This window comes from Palaemon carinicauda, chromosome 6 (genome assembly GCF_036898095.1).
Source record: "Palaemon carinicauda isolate YSFRI2023 chromosome 6, ASM3689809v2, whole genome shotgun sequence".
Taxonomy (NCBI): domain Eukaryota; kingdom Metazoa; phylum Arthropoda; class Malacostraca; order Decapoda; family Palaemonidae; genus Palaemon; species Palaemon carinicauda.
The window spans coordinates 54,244,176-54,255,712 of record NC_090730.1 but is presented as its reverse complement, the minus strand read 5'-3'; positions in this window follow the sequence as shown (position 1 = coordinate 54,255,712).

Below are 11,537 nucleotides of genomic sequence, written 5' to 3'. Positions count from 1 at the left end.
ATATCTCAGTTTTCCCAAACCTTTCAGGAATAAAGCTTCCTGAAGTTTACACTAGAGCCCTATCTTCAGGAATTTTCCCCCTTCCTTGACATCCTTGGCTGGTTTTAAAACTTTGGTTTACCTCAAACGTATTAATTTGGGCCTTTGGCTGAGTTTGATAGAGTGACAGCCTTACAAGGTATCCACCTCCCACCATTAAAGCCGTCGTTCATATAGCCTACGTCACTTCTTTTTCTTGATAGAAGAAATCAATTGATAATTTTTTTCTCTACTGAGGAAAACAATCGGGATATTAAGAATTGCATCGAAAAAATGTATAACAGTGAGCTTCCAGCCAATACTGAGAATTAAAAAAAAATTAGCTTTTACTACAAGAATATTATGAATAGGAACTATTTAGAAGATGAAAAGGCCATAAAAATATCAAAGATATTTTTCTTTCTCTGACAACTTCATCATTAACTATCAGTCTACAAAAACTAGAAACTTTATAATAAAAAAACAACCATGACATGCCATGCAGACTCATCTGGAGTAGGTAAACATGGTATACCAATGGAAAAGACCTGTCCAGAGATGTTTTGGGTATGACCAGGAGGCATCTCTGTGAAAGATTATCCTTCGACGTTCAAGGAGCAATAGAAAGCCCACAATTTGAAGATAACGTCGGAGTGCATGATAAAAGAAAAAAAAAGAATTTTAATGGCAGTGGCCAAGGATATCAGGCTTCTCAGAATATCAGAAAACCTTTTTTTTTTTTCAATAACAAAAGCCCGCCCTTAACACTAACGACGATGTCTGCTCCGGTGGGCTTACCCAGGGCCAACTTCGTTATCTTGGTATAGAGCTGGACTTACCCAGGACCTGCTTCCTTATCTTGGTATAGAGCTATTCCGGCCGAACACCTCGACCGACCAAGGGGGAGATTATATCAATCTGGAATCTAATTTTGATAACCAATACGTGAGTGACCTTCCCAACATGAAGTCCAGCTTCCGATATCGGCCTTACAATGATTACTTACTCCGCTTTCTGGTCAAATCCAACCAATAGCGACACAGCTTGACGACCTAGTAACTGAATATAGGCCACTGACTATGTCTTTATCTCTTTAATGCTTTCTTGATAATGAGAAGAACATCTTTCTGAAGTAATAGAAGCTTTGCCTGACAACCAATCTGCTTACAGAAAACTATACTCTACGGAGACAGCCATCTGCTCTGTTGTAAATGATATGCTAGAAATGACTGAGGGAAAAAAAAAATGTGGTATCTTAATTCTGCTTGAGCTCAGTGCTACTCTTGATACATTGGTACATGAACTACTACTAAATTAACTACGGTCTCTCGGCGTTGAAGATCAAGTCTTCGAATACCTAAAAGACTACTTAGTTGGTAAAAATTACTGTGTACAAACTGGAAACTCTTATTCATTATATGATCCTTTAAACAGAGGGATACCCCCGGGGAGTGTACTTGGCCCAATCTTATTCTGCATCTATACTATTGGTCTATCGAAAATACTACAAATGCATGGCGTGAAGCTTAAACTATTTGCAGATGACACAATTTTACTTCTCCATAAATGAAACTCTAAACACAATCCTTGATAGTGTTAGAGGACATTTAAACAACTAAAATTAAATAAGATCAAAACTGAATTCATGGTGGTGGGCAAGAGAAACCGCGTGAGAAACTTAGGTGATTTTCAAATGAAAATGAATAATGACGCGGTGCCGTTATCTTGTAAAGTTCGAGATCTAGGTGTATTTCTTGACTGCAACCTATCTCTAAAGGCCCAAATAAAAACTAATGGTTATCATCTAAGAAACATTGCGTTTATAAAAAAGTACCTAGACGCAAATTCTGTAAAGAAACTTGTGATAAACTGTGTTATTACCGGAATTGACTATTGCAACTATATATATTACAATTTGCCAAAAGTGCAACTTAAGAAATTAGAAACAATAAACAGAGGAGCAAGACTGATAAAAAAACGTCCCACCTAGTGAAATGATCACCCCTATACTAATTAATTTACACTAGCTGCCGATTAAAGCGAGGATTGGATTTAAAATATTTACAATAACCCACCAAGTTATCAGAACCCGGTGTTCAAAATACTTAAGAGAATTGCTACATATTGCGCACCCAACAATGTCACAGATAGCTTTAAACAACAGGAACAGATATATGTCTACTTTAGGTTCTCGAGCCTTTAAATATGCGGCCCCGAGGCTATATAATAAGCTACCACGAAACGTTCGAATGATTGAGGACATTAAGGCTTTCAAGAGGAAACTGAAGACTTTCTTGTTTCTTGAGTCTTTTGACAGTGACGATTTAACAGTAAATGAAGAATATGAGACAGGAAGAGTTAGATACTCTGAACGAATAAGGTAAAACGACAGTAGAGGTCCTGTAGAGAGGGGGCTCCCCTGCTATATGGGACCGGAAAAGCAGTCATCAAAGTAAGTAAGTAAGTAAGTAAAGAAGTGCAGAGATAATGAAGCATTACATTTTTTACTAACACTGAAGTAATTGCATTCTTTCATTACTGAAAAATTTATAATGTTGCTTTGTGTACACCCTAGAAAATGAATGACTATTACCTAGTAAACAGAATCTTAACAACTTGTCCTCTTCAACTAATATCGTGTCAGTTTGATAATGCTACTATTTGAATGTCATAGAAAGTGACTTTAAAAACTGTAAATATGTCTTGATAGTATGTACATCAGTTCCGCGTAATTTTGCACTTTTTCTTATATATATTATTTTATGAATTAAAAAAAAGGTTCCTAAGGTATAGACTATATATTTTCTTCTCTGTTATGATTTTACCTAAAATGATAAAATATATATATATATATATATATATATATATATATATATATATATATATATATATATATATATATATATATATATATATATATATGTGTGTGTGTGTGTGTGTACATATATATAAATCTATATATATATATATATATATATATATATATATATATATATATATATATATATATATATATATATATATATATATATATATATATATATATATCTATATATATATATATATATATATATATAAGATTAACGCCGAGGAGGCAGATTTTATTTTCAACTATGCATGTCTAACTGAGGGTCTCTTACCTATATAATAATAATAATAATAATAATAATAATAATAATAATAATAATAATAATAATAACAATAATAATAATAATAATGAACTAAGGAACCTCCGTAACGAGGCTATAATATTGATAATCAAAACCTACATTAATGTTAAAATATATTATTGTAAAATGGTAAAAATATACAAGGAGAGACTTTCGGATACTGCTCCGTATCCCTCTTCAGTCCTACTGACGGTTAAACAATGAAGGGATCGTTACAACAGTGAAAAAAAAATAATAAAAACTGGTTCAAGGCGGATGGATCTAAGTGTTAGTCAGGTAATCCCTGTCCGGTTGTTTCTGTTGGCGAGACGGCTGGAACGGCGAAGTGGTCGTTCAGGTGATTCCAGCTGAGCAGACACTCCATCGGTGCCATGACTTGAAGCTGTAGTAACCTCAGTCATATGGGATAAAAGTATAAGTGATACTAACACTTACGAAATTGTCTCTTCCCCTCCCACAGTCACCAAACTTCAACAGAACTTTAATCGGTCTCTGGATAAAATAGCAAAATCTATTCCTGATCCACAGCAAAGGGATACTGTCTTGTCTAAAATTTCATCTAAAAACCCATCATTCCCGTATTTCTACGGGATTCCAAAAGTACACAAACCTGGGTGTCCAGTAAGACCCATTGTGGCGATCTGCAATTCCCCTCAAGGCAATTTGGCAGAATGGCTAGCTTTGATTTTAGGTGGTTTTATCGGAAAAATTTCAGACCCACATTTGATCCATTCCTACGATTTTATTGATAGAATAAGGAACAATTTTGACACTGACTGCAGAATGGTTAGTTTAGACGTCACAGCTTTATTCACCAATGTTCCTTTGGAATATGTTTTAGATAACCTTAGGGCAAAGATTTTAGAAGAACAGTTACACATCCCCATTCCATTAGAACCTTTTTTGGCATTAGTTAGATTGTGCGTATCTACTAATATTTTTTACTTTAACAATATTTGTTTTAAGCAACTCTTTGGTGTGTCTATGGGTTCAAAACTATCGCTCATATTGTCCAATCTGTGCATGGAGTTCGTGGAGAAGAGTATTTTAGAACATTGTGATCCACACATTAAGCCACTGGTCTGGGTCAGATTTGTTGATGATATTTTTATTCTTTTCAAAGGAGATTACGCACGGCTACAACAACTAGTTGACCGTGCCAATAGCATTGTACCCTCTATAAAATTCGCCGTTGAGACAAGTGTTGGCTTTAATACCCCAAGAAGAAGATGGAGGAAGATAATGAGTTTGCATTTTTGGATGTTTTGGTTGTTAGAGATAACGTAAGTAACAGGTTTAAATTTTCAGTGTTTTGTAAAAGTACTAATGCTGAGGGGTACATTCATTTCTATTCATTTCATTCATTGGTGGTAAAAGCGAATATTATTTTCAACTTTTGTCTTAGAGCCCTTCGTATTTGTGATATCGAACTTTTAGAGCTTGAGCTTCAGCATATCTTCAATGGTTTTGAGCTTCAGCATATCTTCAATGTTTTTAAGGGTCTGAAATATCCCACTCACATTATATAAAGAGCTGTCTCTAAAGTAAAACGAATATATTACGGTATGAGTGTAGCATGTAACCTTAATGTGGTAAAAAATAAGTATTTATCCATAGCTTACAATCCGAAACTGGAAAATACCTGCTATCTTGCAAATAGAAAGCAAAAAGAAATTCAAATTGCTTTCCATTTTAAAAATACTATCAGAGATCGGTTAGTGTGCAATAATAACAACAATGATATTAGGAAAACACCCGGTGTTTATCAAATTCCCTGTGCCAATTGCCCTCAGAAATACTTTGGAGAAAGTGGGCGGGGTTTGGTTGTAAGACTTTCTGAACATCGTAGGGCCTATGAACTCCATGCAATGAATAATGCCCTTGTTTCACATTCATTCGTTCCAGGACACAACATCAATTGGAATGGTGCCTCTGTCATTTTTAAGAGTGGGGATGTTGGTGTTCGTCGCTTAGTGGAAGGAGCTGCTATTAGAAAGGGGTGTGCTTTTGAAGGGAACAAAACCTTCACTGATGAAGATAGTGTTACGAATTCTCTAATAATTGACCACTTTGTCCATGATTTTAGGACTCATGTGTCTGGGGATTGTGAGACCCCTGATGTTGCTCCCACCTCTCATTTATCCCAGATGACTAAGGTTACTACAGCCTCAAGTCATGACACCGATGGAGTGTCTGCTCAGCTGGAATCACCTGAACGACCAATTCGCTGTTCCAGCCGTCTCGCCTACAGAAACAACCGGACAGGGATTACCTGACCAACACTTAGATCCATCCGCCTTGAACCAGTTGTTATCATTTTTTTTTTTTTTTTTATTGTTGTAACGATCCCTCCATTGTTTAACCGTCAGTAGGACTGAAGAGGGATACGGAGCAGTATCCGAAAGTCTCTTCGTGTATATTTCTACCTTTTTACAATAATATACTTTAACATTACTGTGGCTTTTGATTATCAATAATAATAATAATAATAATAATAATAATAATAATAATAATAATAAAAATAATAATAATAATAATAATAATAATATGTAATGTCGCCGTGATTGTTTAACTTGTATGTTGATGGAGTGGTGAGAGAGGTGAATGCTCGAGTGCTTGGACCAGGATTAAAACTGGTAGGCGAGAATGATCATGAATGGGAGGTAAATCAGTTGTTGTTTGCGGATGATACTGTACTGGTAGCAGACACAGAAGAGAAGCTTGACCGACTAGTGACAGAATTTGGAAGGGTGTGTGAGAGAAGGAAGTTGAGAGTTAATGTGGGTAAGAGTAAGGTTATGAGATGTACGAGAAGGGAAGGTGGTGCAAGGTTGAATGTCATGTTGAATGGAGAGTTACTTGAGGAGGTGGATCAGTTTAAGTACTTGGGGTCTGTTGTTGCAGCAAATGGTGGAGTGGAAGCAGATGTACGTCAGAGAGTGAATGAAGGTTGCAAAGTGTTGGGGGCAGTTAAGGGAGTAGTAAAAAATAGAGGGTTGGGCATGAATGTAAAAAGAGTTCTATATGAGAAAGTGATTGTACCAACTGTGATGTATGGATCGGAGTTGTGGGGAATGAAAGTGATGGAGAGACAGAAATTGAATGTGTTTGAGAGGAAGTGTCTAAGGAGTATGGCTGGTGTATCTCGAGTAGATAGGGTTAGGAACGAAGTGGTGAGGGTGAAAACGGGTGTAAGAAATGAGTTAGCGGCTAGAGTGGATATGAATGTGTTGAGGTGGTTTGGCTATGTTGAGAGAATGGAAAATGGCTGTCTGCTAAAGAAGGTGATGAATGCAAGAGTTGATGGGAGAAGTACAAGAGGAAGGCCAAGGTTTGGGTGGATGGATGGTGTGAAGAAAGCTCTGGGTGATAGGAGGATAGATGTGAGAGAGGCAAGAGAGCGTGCTAGAAATAGGAATGAATGGCGAGCGATTGTGACGCAGTTCCGGTAGGCCCTGCTGCTTCCTCCGGTGCCTTAGATGACCGCGGAGGTAGCAGCAGTAGGGGACTCACCAGTATGAAGCTTCATCTGTGGTGGAAATGTGGGAGGTTGGGCTGTGGCACCCTAGCAGTACCAGCTGAACTCGGCTGAGTCCCTGGTTAGGCTGGAGGAGGGAACAGGCGTCTATGTACCGTTGGCTGTTATGTACCACCGGCTTCTATGTACCATCCCTGGCTGCTATGTACCATGCATGGCTGCTATGTATCTGGCTGCTATGTATCATGCATGGCTGCTATGTACCTCAGATAGTATTAACACATAAGTACCTTATGTAAATTGTAATATTAAACTTTACAAAGCTAATATAAACCATTACAAAGTTATACCCAGAACGGTGCTAAACTCAAAGCATCCTACCCCTTTTGTTCAACTTTTAAGTGTCCACAGTTTTTTAAAGAAGGATGAAATTTTGTAACAAGTTCCATTGTGCTCTTTCCTAATGTCAAGAAGAAAGAAAAGGGACTATGTAGCTGTCCTAAGAAAAATCAATGAGTTAACACCAACATCAGTTTGTGAGGTTGTGGATTTTGAGAAAGCACTATGGTCGGCAGTGCGAGTGTGCCTTCACGAAGCTTCCATTCATGGCTGCTGGTTTCACTGGGCCCAAGCAGTGTACCGAAGAGTAAAAACACTAGGTCTACAAAATGCCTATATTAATCAACTCGCTGTAAGACAATTCATTCAGTACTTAATGGCGCTGCCAAACTTACCTCCATAACATATAGAGCCAGCTTTTCGCCACATCACTAACCAGCCACTTCCTGATCAGCGATTAAAAGATCTCATTACTTACAATAATAAAATATGGATCAGGAATGAGATGCATCCTCCACATTCTTGGAGCTGTTACAAACGGCCTGTTCGGACTAACAACGATGTAGAAGGGTGGCACCATGCGATTAACAGAGTAGCAAAAACCAATTCAATTAACATGTACTTCCTAATTAGTATTCTCCATGATGACTCCAGTAGAATTCCCATCAATGTAAAACTAGTTAAACAAAAGAAAATGCACAGATACCAAAGGAAGCATGCTGTCAAGAAGCAAATTGCCCTTGATGACCTTTGGATGAAATATGAGAACAAATTCATACCAACATCAGACTTTCTAAACCGCTGTGCCGAACTGATGGATCATGTAGATGAATAAGAATGTATCAACAATGTAGTGTGCTGAATTCTATTGCTTGACGACTTTTAATTATTGTATGCAATTTTAATATGTTTATTATTATTGTATGGTTTTGTGTTTATGGTTGTGTTGTTTGGATGAAATATGACAACAAACATTGTATTAACTATGTGCAGCTTGCTGAATTTTATTGCTTCACAACTATTAATAAATGTATACAATTACAATATGTTTATGGTTTTGTGTTTTATCTCCTTGTGTGTTCTTATTTCATTACTTGGTATCTGGTACATAGCAGCCTTGTTTGGAGCATACAAGCCAAAGTAGTGGTACATGAGAGCCAGTACATAGCAGCCCAACAATGGTACATATAAGCCAAACAAGTGGTACGTAGGAGCCGGTACATAGCAGCCGACGGTACATAGCAGCTAGCATTCCTGGAGGAACTTAGAGAGTAGAGGTCCCCTTTTTTGTTTTGTTTCTTGTTGTTGTCGGCTACCCCCCAAAATTGGGGGAAGTGCCTTTGGTATATGTATGTATGTATGTATGTATGTATGTATGTATGTATTATTATTATTATTATTATTATTATTATTATTATTATTATTATTATTATTATTATTACTATTATTATTATTATTATTATCAATACGTGCATTCCCTCTGAAAACAAAGTAATAAAGTTTAAACATATGCATTCACCACAATGTTTTCAAGAGCATTACGAGTTTGCGGCCCAGAAAATAATGATGATGAGATTAATTACATTAGGATTATTGGCAAGAAATTAAAGTACACTGAAATTGTATTATATTATGCTAAAGAAAAAAAAAATAAAAGAAAAAGATAAATAAAACCAGCCCTATGTTGTTAAAGCTATATAAAAGAAATATATTGTAAAAGAAAAATTACATATACTGCCACGTGATAATACTTTTAAAGATATGCTAGAATGCTAAAAATGTCAATGGTAATGTAGCATGGTGCAATGAAAATAACTCTCATATAAAATATTCTTGACAGTAGCAAAGGATGTGTATAACATATCCAATGAAATTTATGTAGAACATTTTGCATTGGTAAAACAGGTAACTGTTTCGAAAATAGAATTTAACATCATTTGGAAAGTGTAAGATATGCTTCCTATAACAATGCAATATTGTCCATATTACAGATCTTAATGATACTTATAACTAGTCTAGTGCAAATGAACTTTGTTATATCAATCAACCTATTGAAAAGAAAAATCATGGTTAGGTTTATTAAGAGATTTTTTTTTTTTAATAATAATTCAAGTACAGTGTATGGAATGTATATACTCGAAGCCTTCATGTTAAAATATAACTACAAGCTTCACGAATTAAATTTTTTAAAGGAAAAGTGACTTCCATTACGTCTAGTTTCTTGCTTTAGAAATTTTCCTAATTTAGAGCATTATTACCCCATTTAAATGGGCTCGATGTTTTTGATGATCCATCATATACCATCTTTTCCTGCATATTCTCCCTGATGTAGTATTTCCATATCTTCTTTGGTCATGCCCTTCATCACCTTCAATCTTTTTTCCGGTGCAATTTTTAAGCTTTTGTAAACCCTGTCATACCACTGATACATCCATTTCTTACTCAATTCCCGTTCGTAACTCCACACATTCTGCGTAACATCCTCATCTCCGCAACATTACCATGCCATACAGCATTGTTGGTCTCACGTATGTTTTATTTAACATTTCCTTGAATTTAACTGCGAATTCCATGGCACACAATACACTTACACATCTATCCAATTCAAGTACCTTATATTGAAAATGATTGTGTAAATTGTATATACATACTGTATACACGTATGCTTTGCTATTAATTTTGCAATCATTTTTTTTTAATATGAAACCTTTCTGTGTAAAATATTCACAAATATATGTGTATATTTTCAAAACCATCATTACCGTCTTTCTTTTAGATCAGAGGCTCATAACCTTATTCTGAGTCACGGACTCCATTTGGAATCTTATGAAAGTTAGTACCCCTTCCCTAGAGAAACGCAAATAAACATAGTATTGCACGCAGTGTATGTATTTATCTTTTTTGAAAATTCATTGCCTTATATATTATATGACATACACAAAATATGAGTAAAGTAAACAATCTGAAAAAGAGGAAATACAGTCAACTTTAGCTAATCAAACATGACAAAAACTTTAACTTTGCTCAAAAGATAATTTCAATGAGAAGGTTCCTGTTGTTTGGCTTGAGTGTGATGATGAAACTGTGGAGTGGTGTTCGACAATGTAACATGCATGTCATTACTGATATCATATCGATTTGTGTTCTTTGTTTTGATAGAAACAAGTGTTGAAAAACATGACTAAAAAGGTTGTACTAACAAACGGAATCAGAGCACACATAGCATGCTTTATCAGACGTGGGTAGGGTTGTGTTACCGCCCACCTAAATTCTCCAAGGCTCTTCGTGTTGAACTCATTTCGTGACCGCTAGAGATTTATGGGTGGATTGACTGGCTAGACAGTACTACATTGGATTCTTCACTCTGGTTATCATTAACTTTCCCTTTTCCTACACACAAACACTGAATAGTCCCATCTATTATTCATAGATTCTCCTCTGTCCACATACAACTGACAACACTCAAATTACCAAACAATTCTTCTTCACCCAATGAGTAATTGTTCAGAGGCCCCTTTCCTCTTGGCAATGGTAGAAGAGACTCCTTGTTATGGTAAGCAGCTCATCTAGGAGAAGGACACTCCAAAATATAACCATTGTTTTCTTGTCTTACTTATTACTATATAGTCTGTACCATGGTTTTCCACTGTCTTGGGTTAGAGTTCTCTTGATTGGGGTTACGCTCAGGCACACTATTCTCTGTAGTTTCTCTCCCTCTTGTTTTTCTAGATATTTTAAAGCTTTTAGTTTATAGTTGTTACTGTTCCTAAAATATTTTATTTTTCATTCTTTCTTATTCTCACTGGGCTATTTTCCTTTTTGAGGTTCCTTGGCTTAAAGCATCCTACTTTTCCAACAAGGGTTGTAAGATAATAATAATAATAATAATAATAATAATAATAATAATAATAATAATAATAATAATAATAATAACTTCCTTTGACTTGATGTCAATGATGTTGTCTTTGACTAGGTCCTCATCACTGATTCAGTGGATGTCACCAAAAACGGGTAGCAGAAGTATCCTTTGAAAAAGGTCTGCCAAGTAACGATGTGTATGCACCATTGTGTCTGCAGGGAAATGGATAGGGCTCTTGACACATTCATATCCATGCTGTGAAACACTTTTTTCTAACATTGGAAAGTTTGCACACTTGTCTGCCTTCAACCTCATCTTCCACAGTGTCAGCTTGGCCAGAAATTCGTGGAGTCTATAAGAAGCATCCCCTTATTCAAAGTGCCACAAACCTCTTCTAAGTAGGCCAAGCCATGGATGAATTCTTCAGTATCAAACTTCCGAAAGTGATCTTTCTTTTCCTTTCAGAAATAGCTAAACTTCTCTTGAAAGTTCAATTAAACTCTTCAAAATAGGTGTTCTGGAAAAGCAGTGAACTTCTTTTGTGTATAGAAGAACTTTATTTTAGGATCCCCTTTCATGACAAAACCTCTTGAAAATACGATGGTTTACGGTTCTAGCTCTGATGGAGTTCACGACCTTCACGCCAATTGAGAAGATTTTGCTCAAAATTGGT